The following is a 14,636-nucleotide window of genomic DNA, read 5'->3' as shown; positions in this document are numbered from 1 at the left end:
GAAACTCTTGAGTGCAGCCCAATTCAGAAATCTGTCAGTGGCTTCTGATTCAACTCAATTTTCACAGAACAGCTTGTTGCAATTTTGATGAGGCTCTCTTGTTCAGATATCAGTAAGTGGACTGGAGGAAGGGCATGTAAAGAATAACGAATCCAGTTGTTTGTGTCGTCCGTTTTGGGAAAGTACTTGTCACGCCTTGGTCATTGTATTTTGTGTTTTTGTTATATGTTTGGGTAGGCCAGGGTGTGACATGGGTTTATATGTTGTTTTTCGTATTGGGGTTTGTAGTATTTGGGATCGCGGCTAATTAGGGGTGTTGTATAGGCTTGGCTGCCTGAGGCGATTCTCAATTGGAGTCAGGTGCTTATCGTTGTCTCTGATTGGGAACCGTATTTAGGTAGCCTGAGTTCGCTTTGTATTTTGTGGGAGTTTGTTCCCATCTCTGTGTTGTAGTCACCAGATAGGCTGTAATTAGTTTCGTTCCGTTCTGTTGTTTTTGTATTTAGATTCAGTTATTTCATGTACCGCAATTCCTTCATTAAAGTCATGAATAACCTACACGCTGCATTTCGGTCTGACTCTCTTCATTCAACAGACGAACGCCGTTACAGTACTTGCGTTATTGCGCACCCAGCTCACTCGGGTGCTTCGCTATCTCACAATTGACATTGTCCGTAAGTTTGAGTTCATTTGCACACAAAAAAAACATACAATGATGGAAAGACCTGTGTGTTATACTTGTTAATGCAGACAGAAAAGAGCTCCAACTTCTTAATCATAGCCTCAATTTTGTCCAGCACATTGACTATATTGCAGAGAGTCCCTGTAATCCTAGATTCAGATCATTCAGGCAGGAAAAAACATCACCCAGATAGGCCAGTCGTGTGAGAAACTCAACATGCAGGCGGTCAGAAAGGTGAAAATGATGGTCAGTAAAGAAAACTTTAAGTTTGTCTCTCAATTCCAAAAAATGTATCAATACTTTGCCCCTTGATGACCAGTGCACTTCTGTATGTTGTAAAAGCGTTACATGGTCGCTACCCATATCATTGCATTGTGCAGAAAATACACAAGAGTATATTAACAAAGTTAACCATTCCCTTGGCAGCAAGAGCCTCTCGGTGGATGTACCCAAGTGCAATCGGGAGCAACTGCTTGCACGCGTGTTACCACTCCACTATGTCTCCCTGTAGGGAGCATCTGCTTGCCCGCACGTTACCACTCCACTATGTCTCCCTGTAGGGAGCATCTGCTTGCCCGCACGTTACCACTCCACTATGTCTCCCTGTAGGGAGCATCTGCTTGCCCGCACGTTACCACTCCACTATGTCTCCCTGTAGGGAGCATCTGCTTGCCCGCACGTTACCACTCCACTATGTCTCCCTGTAGGGAGCATCTGCTTGCCCGCACGTTACCACTCCACTATGTCTCCCTGTAGGAGCATCTGCTTGCCCGCACGTTACCACTCCACTATGTCTCCCTGTAGGGAGCATCTGCTTGCCCGCACGTTACCACTCCACTATGTCTCCCTGTAGGGAGCATCTGCTTGCCCGCACGTTACCACTCCACTATGTCTCCCTGTAGGGAGCATCTGCTTGCCCGCACGTTACCACTCCACTATGTCTCCCTGTAGGGAGCATCTGCTTGCCCGCACGTTACCACTCCACTATGTCTTCCTGTCATGGCTTTTGCCCCATTAGTACAGATTCCAACACATCTTGACCACCAAAATCCATTTGATGTCACAAAACTGTCCAGTACTTTAAAAAATATCCTCTCATGTTGTCCTGTGGTTTGCAGAAGAGGATGTCTTCCTTAATTGACCCCCCATAAACATAACGGACAAATACCAGGAGCTGTGCCAAGCCTGCCACATCTGTTGACTCGTCCAGCTGTAACGCATATAATTCACTGGCTTGTATGCGAAGCAGTAATTGTTTCAAAACATCTCCTGCCATGTCACTGTGTCGTGAAACAGTGTTGTGGGCCTTTTCCCCCAGCATTGCCCCAGCCATATCCACGGCAGCAGGAAGAATTAAATCCTCCACAATAGTATGGGGCTTGTCTGTCCTAGCCACTCGGTAGCTCACCATAGAAGATGCTTCTAACCCCTTCTTATTAATGGTATCTGATGCTTTTATACGTCCTACTACTCAAAAGTCGTCTTAATTCTCACTCAAAAAACTCCCGTGGCTTATTTTTCAAATGGTCATGTTAAGTTTCTAAATATCTGCGCAAGAGTGAAGGTTTCCTGTGAGAGAGTAACGGTTAACGTAGAATGTATGCACACATGACTGTAAGTCGCTTTGGATAAAAGCGTCTGCTAAATGGCATATATTATTATTATTATTATTAATGTGATTGGATGTTAATTATTTGACGAGGCTACCAGTATTTGACATTGCGTTGTTGTTTCGCTGAATACTAGATGGTTTAATTTTACTTTTGGCAGGCTACTCAGGCGAGAAAAAAAACTCACCCAAATGTATAGCCCGGTTGCAAAATATAAATGTACTGTCTGAAAATGTGAAGAAATTTATTTTAAAAAGTGTATAAATATTTTTTTAAATGTGAATCACATTTTTATTTGGCGTACCCCCGATGGCATTGTACCTCAGTTTGGGAATACCCGTTGTAGATGAAGGGGAGGAGAGGTTAAGTTAAAGAAGGAATTTTAAGGTTTGAGAAATGGATTGTGTATGTGTGCCATTCAGAGGGTGGATGGGAAAGACAAAAGACGTAGGTGCCTTTGAACGGGGTATGGTAATAGGCGCCAGGCACAATCATTTGAGCGTGTCAAGAACTGCAACGCTGCCGGGTTTTTCATGCTCAACAGTGTCCCGTGTATCAAGAATGGTCCACCACCCAAAGGACATCCAGCCAACTTCACACAACTGTTGGAAGCAATGGAGTCAACATGGGCCAGCATCCCTGTGGAACTCTTTTTAACACCTTGTAGAGTCCATGCCCTGACCAATTGAAGCTGTTCTGAAGGCAAAAGGGGATGCATCTCAATATCAGGAAGGTGTTCCTAAGGTTTTGTACACTCAGTGTATACTGCACTGTTGGAGCTAGAAACATAAGCATTTCACTGCACCTGCAAAATGCATGTACACTACCAATAACATTTTTTGAACAGCAGTGTAGGTTTGGTGAATTCAGAGGTCAGAAGAAAAAGCGCTGCCTGCCTCCCTGAACCCATTACAGTAATAATTTGTGACCCATAAGCATGATGGGAGTGGGACAGACAAATCAGAGACAACGGAGCACTGAACCAAAGCCTAGTGACTACTGTGACAGTGACAACCCATAATCCTCCTGTTCAATGACCTGGTTCTGGTAACAGAGGAGGAAGAGAGTGAGTGAATGAGGGAGCAGAGTGAGAGATAGAATGTTAGAGAGTGCTTGACTGAGTGAGTGAGTGGAGGGCACATCGGTGTCAGTAAAAGTGTTATTGGCAATTTCAACCAACCCTCCCTCTACCATTTTGTTGTCCTCCTCTTCCTGTCTTCCAGGAAGCCTTAAATGTGTGTGCCTGCTGCATCTGTCAGAACACACGTTATAAATCTAATGACAATAATGGTAATAGCAGGCCCTTTCTGGGCCATCTGTCAGTTTTTACCTCCTACTACCCCAGGGAAGGAGTTGAACAACTCACTGAGATGATTCATGGATCTAATTTCACCCAACACAACCCAGAGAAGAGTGCGCTTGAGATACCCTTTAATGAAATGGCAAATAAATGGCTTGTTTATTTTTTACTGTCAAAGCAGAAAGCACCTTTATATTATCTTGTTTTAAACACAGAAGAAAGTGATAGAAGAAAACTTTCCACAGTCAAAAGTTGCATGCTAATACCATGGCTACTAAGACTTACTGAAAGATTTCATGATAAAGCAGAGAGATTAAATCAATGTAGGGCTACAGCAGGTAGTGGAAACAGCCCATAGACCGACCATACTCGTCAATGCGTCCCCGCCCAACCCTTTCATCCCCTTATCCACACAGAACTCTGGGATAGAGGAGAACGTTCCCATGTGGCATCACATGACCACTGACGATTACCATGGGGTGACATAGGAGGGGGACAACAAGGGAGAAGGGGGTTATTCAGATGGGCCTCACCCTGCCTTTCCCAGCATCCCCAGGGATGGCCAAAAAGAGGGTCAGGACTCAGGAGCCATTTGCAAACTGGGGACACTATGAAGGGGGAAGGGAGTGGTAGCAGCTGTCTGGAACAAGCAGACGTAAAGGAGATGATGGGGTCAGGTTTTTTTAACATGCCTCCTCCTCCATCAGTCTTTAACTCTGATCATCCCATGGATGAATAGACCATTGGCCTTGTGTGAGACAGAGATCCAGAGGTTATGGGGGTTTCAATGGAGATAGAAATAAACATTTAAATAACTGACACAAACCACTCAACTTCATTAGTATGCAATAACAGTGCAATTACTAAAGTACTATATAGAAATGTAATAACAGTGTAATTATTAAAGCGCTATATAGCAATGTAATAACGGTGTAATTATTAAAGCGCTATATAGCAATGTAATAACGGTGTAATGACTAAAGCACTATATAGCAATGTAATAACAGTGTAATTACTGAAGCAATATATAACAATGTAATAACGGTGTAATTACTAAAGCACTATATAGCAATGTAATAACGGTGTAATTACTAAAGCACTATATAGCAATGTAATAACGGTGTAATTACTAAAGCACTATATAGCAATGTAATAACAGTGTAATTACTGAAGTACTATATAGCAATGTAATAACAATGTCATTACTAAAGTACTATATAGCAATGTAATAACGGTGTAATTACTAAAGTGCTATATAGCAATGTAATAATGTAATTACTAAAGTACTATATAGTAAAATAGTAAAATAAGGACAAAAGAAGGACAGAAGAAAAAGGAAAAGAAAGAGGACAACAAAGTGAAACAGTCAGCACTTCTATTGCAACTTCGTATTTCGTCGTCCTAACGTAGTCTACACTGCTATCTGCCCAGCAGCTAGCCAGCTAGCAAACGTCCACCGTCTACCGAATAGCAGCACTGTAGAAACTATTACACTCAACTGAACGACTTGATTAGTGTAGTGTTAGCTAGCTACATAGTTGTCTTTGCTGTCTTCGTATCCAAAATAATTGTGTAGTTTAGAGCGTGTAGTCTTAGAGTGATTATCTTAATTTACCGAGGTTAGCTAGCCAGCTATTTGTCGTCCTTAACGTAGGAGACACTGCTAGCTAGCCAACAGCTAGCCAACGTCTACTGAATAGAACTTCCGCACTCAACAACCCGGTCGCATTCCGCTTCGCTCAACAGGTAGTATCACATTTTTCATTTCATTTCATTACAGCACAACGGTTTGATTTGTTTGATCGTAGCTAGCTACATAGCTAGCTACATAGCCGTCTGTGTATCAAAGATAATTGTGTAGTCTAGAGCGATTTTCTAGGTTAGCTAGCCAGCTATTGTCGTTCTTTTAACGCAACGTAACGTAATCAACACTGCTAGCTAGCCAGCTAGCCCCGAATAGCAGCACTGTAGAAACTACTACACTCAACGGAACGACTTGATTAGTGTAGTGTCAACAACGCAGCCACTGTCAGCTAGCCTACAAAGTCAACAACGCAGCCACTGCCAGCTAGCCTACTTCAGCAGTACTGTATCATTTTTAATAATTTTAGTCAATAAGATTCTTGCTACGTAAGCTTAACTTTCTGAACATTCGAGACGTGTAGTCCACTTGTCATCCCAATCTCCTTGCATTAGCGTAGCCTCTTCTGTAGCCTGTCAACTATGTGTCTGTCTATCCCTGTTCTCTCCTCTCTGCACAGACCATACAAACGCTCCACACCGCGTGGCCGCTGCCACCCTAATCTGGTGGTCCCAGCGCGCACGACCCACGTGGAGTTCCAGGTCTCCGGTAGCCTCTGGAACTGCCGATCTGCAGCCAACAAGGCAGAGTTCATCTCAGCCTATGCCTCCCTCCAGTCCCTCGACTTCTTGGCACTGACAGAAACATGGATCACCACAGATAACACTGCTACTCCTACTGCTCTCTCTTCGTCCGCCCACGTGTTCTCGCACACCCCGAGAGCTTCTGGTCAGCGGGGTGGTGGCATAGGGATCCTTATCTCTCCCATGTGGTCATTCTCTCTTTCTCCCCTTACCCATCTGTCTATCGCCTCCTTTGAATTTCATGCTGTCACAGTTACCAGCCCTTTCAAGCTTAACATCCTTATCATTTATCGCCCTCCAGGTCCCCTCGGAGAGTTCATCAATGAGCTTGATGCCTTGATAAGCTCCTTTCCTGAGGACGGCTCACCTCTCACAGTTCTGGGCGACTTTAACCTCCCCACGTCTACCTTTGACTCATTCCTCTCTGCCTCCTTCTTTCCACTCCTCTCCTCTTTTGACCTCACCCTCTCACCTTCCCCCTACTCACAAGGCAGGCAATACGCTCGACCTCATCTTTACTAGATGCTGTTCTTCCACTAACCTCATTGCAACTCCCCTCCAAGTCTCCGACCACTACCTTGTATCCTTTTCCCTCTCGCTCTCATCCAACACTTCCCACACTGCCCCTACTCGGATGGTATCGCGCCGTCCCAACCTTCGCTCTCTCTCCCCCGCTACTCTCTCCTCTTCCATCCTATCATCTCTTCCCTCTGCTCAAACCTTCTCCAACCTATCTCCTGATTCTGCCTCCTCAACCCTCCTCTCCTCCCTTTCTGCATCCTTTGACTCTCTATGTCCCCTATCTTCCAGGCTGGCTCGGTCCTCCCCTCCCGCTCCGTGGCTTGACGACTCAATGCGAGCTCACAGAACAGGGCTCCGGAAGGCCGAGCGGAAATGGAGGAAAACTCGCCTCCCTGCGGACCTGGCATCCTTTCACTCCCTCCTCTCTACATTTTCCTCCTCTGTCTCTGCTGCTAAAGCCACTTTCTACCACTCTAAATTCCAAGCATCTGCCTCTAACCCTAGGAAGCTCTTTGCCACATTCTCCTCCCTCCTGAATCCTCCTCCCCCTCCCCCCCTCCTCCCTCTCTGCAGATGACTTCGTCAACCATTTTGAAAAGAAGATCGACGACATCCGATCCTCGTTTGCTAAGTCAAACAACACCGCTGGTTCTGCTCACACTGCCCTACCCTGTGCTCTGACCTCTTTCTCCCCTCTCTCTCCAGATGAAATCTCGCGTCTTGTGACGGCCGGCCGCCCAACAACCTGCCCGCTCGACCCTATCCCCTCCTCTCTTCTCCAGACCATTTCCGGAGACCTTCTCCCTTACCTCACCTCGCTCATCAACTTATCCCTGACCGCTGGCTACGTCCCTTCCGTCTTCAAGAGAGCGAGAGTTGCACCCCTTCTGAAAAAACCTACACTCGATCCCTCCGATGTCAACAACTACAGACCAGTATCCCTTCTTTCTTTTCTCTCCAAAACTCTTGAACGTGCCGTCCTTGGTCAGCTCTCCCGCTATCTCTCTCAGAATGACCTTCTTGATCCAAATCAGTCAGGTTTCAAGACTAGTCATTCAACTGAGACTGCTCTTCTCTGTATCACGGAGGCGCTCCGCACCGCTAAAGCTAACTCTCTCTCCTCTGCTCTCATCCTTCTAGACCTATCGGCTGCCTTCGATACTGTGAACCATCAGATCCTCCTCTCCACCCTCTCCGAGTTGGGCATCTCCGGCGCGGCCCACGCTTGGATTGCGTCCTACCTGACAGGTCGCTCCTACCAGGTGGCGTGGCGAGAATCTGTCTCCTCACCACGCGCTCTCACCACTGGTGTCCCCCAGGGCTCTGTTCTAGGCCCTCTCCTATTCTCGCTATACACCAAGTCACTTGGCTCTGTCATAACCTCACATGGTCTCTCCTATCATTGCTATGCAGACGACACACAATTAATCTTCTCCTTTCCCCCTTCTGATGACCAGGTGGCGAATCGCATCTCTGCATGTCTGGCAGACATATCAGTGTGGATGACGGATCACCACCTCATGCTGAACTTCGGCAAGACGGAGCTGCTCTTCCTCCCGGGGAAGGACTGCCCGTTCCATGATCTCGCCATCACGGTTGACAACTCCATTGTGTCCTCCTCCCAGAGCGCTAAGAACCTTGGCGTGATCCTGGACAACAAACTGTCGTTCTCAACTAACATCAAGGCGGTGGCCCGTTCCTGTAGGTTCATGCTCTACAACATCCGCAGAGTACGACCCTGCCTCACACAGGAAGCGGCGCAGGTCCTAATCCAGGCACTTGTCATCTCCCGTCTGGATTACTGCAACTCGCTGTTGGCTGGGCTCCCTGCCTGTGCCATTAAACCCCTACAACTCATCCAGAACGCCGCAGCCCGACTAGTGTTCAACCTTCCCAAGTTCTCTCACGTCACCCCGCTCCTCCGCTCTCTCCACTGGCTTCCAGTTGAAGCTCGCATCCGCTACAAGACCATGGTGCTTGCCTACGGAGCTGTGAGGGGAACGGCACCTCAGTACCTCCAGGCTCTGATCAGGCCCTACACCCAAATAAGGGCACTGCGTTCATCCACCTCTGGCCTGCTCGCCTCCCTACCACTGAGGAAGTACAGTTCCCGCTCAGCTCAGTCAAAACTGTTCGCTGCTCTGGCTCCCCAATGGTGGAACAAACTCCCTCATGACGCCAGGACAGCGGAGTCAATCACCACCTTCCGGAGACACCTGAAACCCCACCTCTTTAAGGAATACCTAGGATAGGATAAAGTAATCCTTCTCACCCCCTCCCCCCTTAAAATATTTAGATGCACTATTGTAAAGTGGTTGTTCCACTGGATGTCATAAGGTGAATGCACCAATTTGTAAGTCGCTCTGGATAAGAGCGTCTGCTAAATGACTTAAATGTAAATGTATATAGCAATGTAATAACAATGGAATTACTAAAGTACTATATAGCAATGTAATAACAATGGAATTACTAAAGTACTATATAGCAATGTAATAACAATGTCATTACTAAAGTACTATATAGCAATGTAATAACGGTGTAATTACTAAAGTGCTATATAGCAATGTAATTATGGTGTAATTACTAAAGTACTATATAGCAATGTAATAACGGTGAAATTACTAAAGTACTATATAGCAATGTAATAATGTAATTACTAAAGTACTATATAGCAATGTAATAACAATGGAATTACTAAAGTACTATATAGCAATGTAATAACAATGGAATTACTAAAGTACTATATAGCAATGTAATAACAGTGCTACTAGGCAGCAGGGTATCCGTTAGTCAAATGTGGCGCCAGACTACGTGACCGGGAAGATTTTTTATTTACAGGCCATTTGAGAAATTTACCAGACCCAAATGCATTGGGTGCATAACCAATTAGAGCAACCACCCACTCTACTCAGAATTACAGAAATCACTTTTAGATTCTGGTAATGCATCTTAACAGAACATGCAACTCATGTAATGAAGCAGCCAATAAAACGTCACTTTCAAACATTTGCCAAAATGCAATTCGCGGGAAAGCACCAATCTAAACAGAGCAACGGATATCGGTTCCATACGTGACAGAGATGAAAATCTATGTTAGAAACTTAGAAAGAGGGGGAATCTAAAGATGCAACAATTAGGATGGGTTGCTAATATGGCTAGGATTATGCATTTGGCTTCTGGACAATGAAAGAAAGTTGATATGAAAACCAATCGAATAGGAGAGAAATGACTTTGGCGTTGGGTCCAATAGGGAAGTAAAATAAAATAAATGTGCTAAAATTATATAACTACTGCTGTCAATACAGAAATAAATAAAATAATTAAAAACACTTTACCAGAAAGCAAGATTTAGCCACAGAGGAATCGAGGAACATTAGCTTATTTTAAAAAATGGCTGTGGAGTGTTTCAAATCACAAGCTCGTAGGCTTATGCCTATTTGGGAAGCCTGCTATTTGTGCAGCGCCCGTGGCAATAGGCATAGCTGATTATTGAGTTGCAGATGTCAGTGAAAACCATCTAAAATGTGTAAAGATAATATGTCTTGAGTATAATTAAAAAATGTTGAGACAATGGCCTCCCGAGTGGTGCAGAGGACTAAGGCACTGCATCTCAGTGCTAGAGGCGTCACTACAGACCCGGGTTCGATCCCAGGCTGGCCCAGCATTGTTCGGGTTAGGGGAGGATTTGGCCAGCCGGGATGTTATTGTCCCATCGCGCTCTAGCGACTTGTGGCGGGCTGGACGCACACACGCTGACTTCGTTCTACAGTGTTTCCGGAGGACAAAGAATGCTGAGTTGCATCCAAAGAAGACCATACCTACTGTGAAGCATGGGGAAACATCATGCTTTGGGGCTGTTTTTCTGCAAAGGGACCAGGACGACTGATCCGTGTAAAGGAAAGAATGAATGAGATTTTTATCGTGAGATTTTGAGTGAAAACCTCCTTCCATCAGCAAGGGCATTGAAGATGAAACGTGGCTGGGTCTTTCAGCATGACAATGGTCCCAAACACACCTCCCGGGCAACGAAGGAGTGGCTTCGTAAGAAGCATTTCAAGGTCCTGGCCTAGCCAGTCTCCAGATCTCAACCCCATAGAAAATCTTTGGAGGGAGTTGAAAGTCCGTGTTGCCCAGCAACAGCCCAAAAACATCACTGCTCTAGAGGAGATCTGCATGGAGGAATGGGCCAAAATATCAGCAACAGTGTGTGAAAACCTTGTGAAGACTTACAGAAAACGTTTGACCTCTGTCATTGCCAACAAAGGGTATATAACAAAGTATTGAGATAAACTTTTGTTATTGACCAAATACTTATTTTCCACCATAATTTGCAAATACATTCATTAAAAATCCAACAATGTGATATTCTGGATTTTTTATTCTCATTTTGTCTGTCATAGTTGAAGTGTACCTATGATGAAAATTACAGGCCTCTCTCATCTTTTTAAGTGGGTGAACTTGCACAATTGGTGGCTGACTAAACACTTTTTTGCCCACTGTACATTTCTGTTAATGCATGTATTAATTAGTCATTTACTGCTTACAGATTTTTTTGATTAACCACTTGACAATTTTGAGAAAAAAAAAACGTTTCATGAAAATCATAACTGGCACGCAACGCAGAACAGTAGAAATGGTAGGATAAATATAGCCAAGGAGCGCCTTCGGGACAAGTCTCTGAAAGTCCTTGAGTAGCCCAGTCAGAGCCCGGACTTGACCCGATCTAACATTTCTGGAGAGACCTGAAAATATCTGTGCTTCGCTCCCCTGCTTCGCTCCCCAGTCAACCTGACAGAGCTTGAGAGGATCTGCAGAGAAGAATGGGAGACACTCCCCAAATACAGGTGTGCCAAGCCTGTAGCGTCATACCCAAGAAGACTCAAGGCTGTAATCGCTGCCAAAGGTGCTTCAACAAAGTAACAACAAAGTACTGATTAAAGGGTCTGAATACTTATGTAAATGTATTATTTCTGTTTTTTATTATTCATTTGTTGAAAAAAATGTATTCTTTGTGTGCAGATTGATGGGGAACAAAAAACAATTCAATCAATATTTTAGAATAAGGCTGTAACAAAATGTGGAAAAAGTCAAGGGGTCTGAATACTTTCCAAATGCACTGTACATCGACTGGTATTTCCATCCATGAATAAACAGCATTATTTTTCAATGGATGTTTTTTCTGCCGATAATTTTGACCAGCAACAGTTTAATCAGGTTTTCATATTTTTTTATAGTTTTTTTGCAATTCACAACTAACATTAACGCTGCTGCACAAGTAACACTTTACGTAAAGTAGGCCCATTACCGAACATGTACTAATTTGAAATTGTTGATCCATCCACATGATCGGCTTCACAATATTGATAATGTGCACGTTTTCAAAAGATGGGGGAGCATTTTAACTACAACAAATCAGTTCACTTTGGCACGCTCTGGGACATCATGAGAGTAGGATGGAGAGAGCGAGGCCAACTGAAGTGCAAACCTTCAGAATACCATCTCTGTGATCTCTCAAGCCATAGGCAGCGGTCCAAAACATTTCTATTGAACGATAAGCGCATCTGACACTCATCTGGAAACATGGTTGTGAGTTCTGTTCAGCCTCACCAGGCCAATTCATGGGCTGTCGTCTGAAGCTATTCTATGGGAAAGAGTCAACCAAAGTGTGAACAAACTCCTGACCCGGAATATTTTGAAACCTATAAATCCAAGAGCACGAGAGCAGTTTAGACTTATGACAGAGTGGCATTAAAGCAGCCAAAATGTTTTGGACATATCAGAGCAGTCTGTGTTACATGAGAATGTCATCATTCTTGACAAAGACATGCTTGGACATCTTATGAACACCATCAATTATTTTGCACTGTTTAGCTGGCAGAGCGTAGGAATGACAGCCAGAACATATTTTGAGCACATTCATGATAAAAAGGCACTATAATTCCATAATTATCGATAAACTAGTCTTACTTGCCATTTTATTGTGAAAGCTTTGTTGGCACGTGAACTTTCATAATATACTATGTGAGATAATTTAAGTCTCTGCATCTTATTGATGGTAAATACATCTTTACAGTGTGGCGTTATTAAATGGTGAACCATCACATCACAACATTGCTCTAGCAGCTTTCTTGGTTTGTGTTGCTGACTAAAATCAGGCACGTGCTGCTAGATGGCTTTATGAACAAATTCCTGTCAACTGCAGGTAACTGCCAAAATAAGTCAAATGGTGTAGTGTCTTGATTGGGTGTTGGGCCACCACGAGCCGCCAGAACAACTTCAATGCGACTTGGCATTGATTCTACAAGTGTCTGGAACTCTATTGGAGGGCTGCACACCCTTCTTCCACAAGAAATTCCATAATTTGGTATTTTGTTGTTAGTGGTGGAAAACGCTCTCGGACACAGCTCCATAATCTAAATAAGTGTTCAATTGAGTTGAGATCAGGTGACTGACTGACTGACACACACTTTAAACCCCCTATGCTCCTTTGAGACCCCTCTTTCAAAGTCACTGAGATCTCTTCTTCTAGCCATGATAGCCCCCCAAAAAAATGTAATCTGGGCATTGTTATACTTGTTATACATCTATACATTGTTATACTTGACCATAAGCATTATGGGATGTTAAATGCTTAATTAAAAGCAAATACTTTCATAATACCTTGTATCACTCCTTTACCCAAGTGTTTCCTTTATTTTGGCAGTTACCTTTATATGATTGTTTAGGATTTGAGTTTATGATATTAAAACATTCTCTAACATTTACTGCTCATGAGGACAGCTAACGTTAGTCAGCTAAATCAGTGAAAGCAAACTAACGTTAGCTTAATGAAGTGGATTGTGTGAAAGGAATGGAAACTTGAGATGTAGGCATTGCAATAATTTGGCTGGCTGAAATACTGTAGTGCATATCAATAGTATGATGCAAATACGATAGCATTTAGTTAAAACAAGCAAGCACATCTGTTCACTAGCTAGATAACTACGGGTAACGTTAACTACTCGGGACACAACAAAATGTTTATAACTAACCCTTGTTCTATCTGTGACAAATATACCATGGTGCAATCCTGGGACGCTTCTGTTCTTAGGGCCTCGCTGACTCCCAATTCCACAATGAAAACATGGAAAAATCCATCAAGGTTCACCTTACCCAGTGTCCTTTAGGAATTCATCATCTTCGTAAACCGAGAACACTTAAAACGTTCCTTCGTTGGCTGTTTTAAATCACTTAGCAAGTAAAACAAAGGAGCATCTAGCTGGCGTTAGCTAATGTGGTTATTCCTGATAGCATAACTTGCTAGCTAGCTGGAAAACAACAAATGTAGCTAATGTTACTTACTAATTGAAAAGCAGACAAATGGTTTCCGAAGGGGAACTACGACGGTGATTTCTCCTGTGAATGTGTTTTTTTATTGACAAAAACAGATTGTGGGTGACTCCCTTCAGTGCCCGTGTTTTGATAGTCCGAATTATTGCAACAGAGAACTGTCCACAAAACTATTCTTATGTTGGTTGATAATAATAGTAAACCAGAGCAATGGAGAGAAAAACATGTCTGTCAGTCGGAGGCACAGAGCCTGCATCGTGTTATCCCAGAAACAAAGAACAACACAGCTTCCTAGCGGAGAAATGGGAGAAATACAGCAGTGAGCGCATGAGAAAGGGTAGCCTATTACTGTTATAGAGGCTCACGATCAGAATTTACACTCTTGCGCTTCAGTGGAAAGCATGTGTGTTTGATGAATGTCTGAAGACATAATGACAGAAATGTACTGCACTTCATTATGAGACAAAAAACACATAGGCCTACCCTTTCCTTCAGATATCCTATATGGTCCTTTTTTAGGTCAGCAATATGTGTGACTGACCTAATTCCTCCCTTTGGTGATACCTATAATGTAGTTAGGCCATTTAGCTACTGTTTAGCTACAGTAGTTGCCTTGGTAATCAAACATACTTGCTAGTTCAGCTAACCAAACCATCAGGCCTAACTTGCTATTACGAAAATTGAATTAAACAATGGCAATAATGTGGGGGAACTTTTGCTTTCAAAAGTAACTCAAATATAGAACATGGCCCGAGGAGGTGTGATATATGGCCATTATACCACGTTGCGTAGTGCTTAAGAACAGCCC

At 43.7% G+C, this 14,636-nt stretch overlaps 1 protein-coding gene across 4 annotated transcripts in view; it reads right to left on the bottom strand.

Annotated features, from left to right (window-relative positions):
• The window catches only part of LOC123992632 (CUE domain-containing protein 1-like), a 53,775-nt gene extending 39,680 nt beyond the window's left edge, over window positions 1–14,095 (bottom strand). For 3 of the 4 annotated variants that reach the window (XM_046293935.1, XM_046293936.1, XM_046293932.1), the window contains exon 1: window positions 13,841–14,095. The gene's annotated coding sequence lies outside the window, so the exon portion shown is untranslated. Of the gene's footprint in view, window positions 1–13,651 lie in introns of all 4 variants that reach the window. The other variant, XM_046293933.1, reaches the window with a different exon arrangement.
• Between the last annotated feature and the right edge of the window lie 541 nt (window positions 14,096–14,636).

Source organism: Oncorhynchus gorbuscha, linkage group LG13 (genome assembly GCF_021184085.1).
Source record: "Oncorhynchus gorbuscha isolate QuinsamMale2020 ecotype Even-year linkage group LG13, OgorEven_v1.0, whole genome shotgun sequence".
NCBI classification, from domain to species: Eukaryota; Metazoa; Chordata; class Actinopteri; order Salmoniformes; family Salmonidae; genus Oncorhynchus; species Oncorhynchus gorbuscha.
The sequence above is the reverse complement of the archived record's forward strand: the minus strand, read 5'-3'. Positions and strand labels throughout refer to the sequence as shown.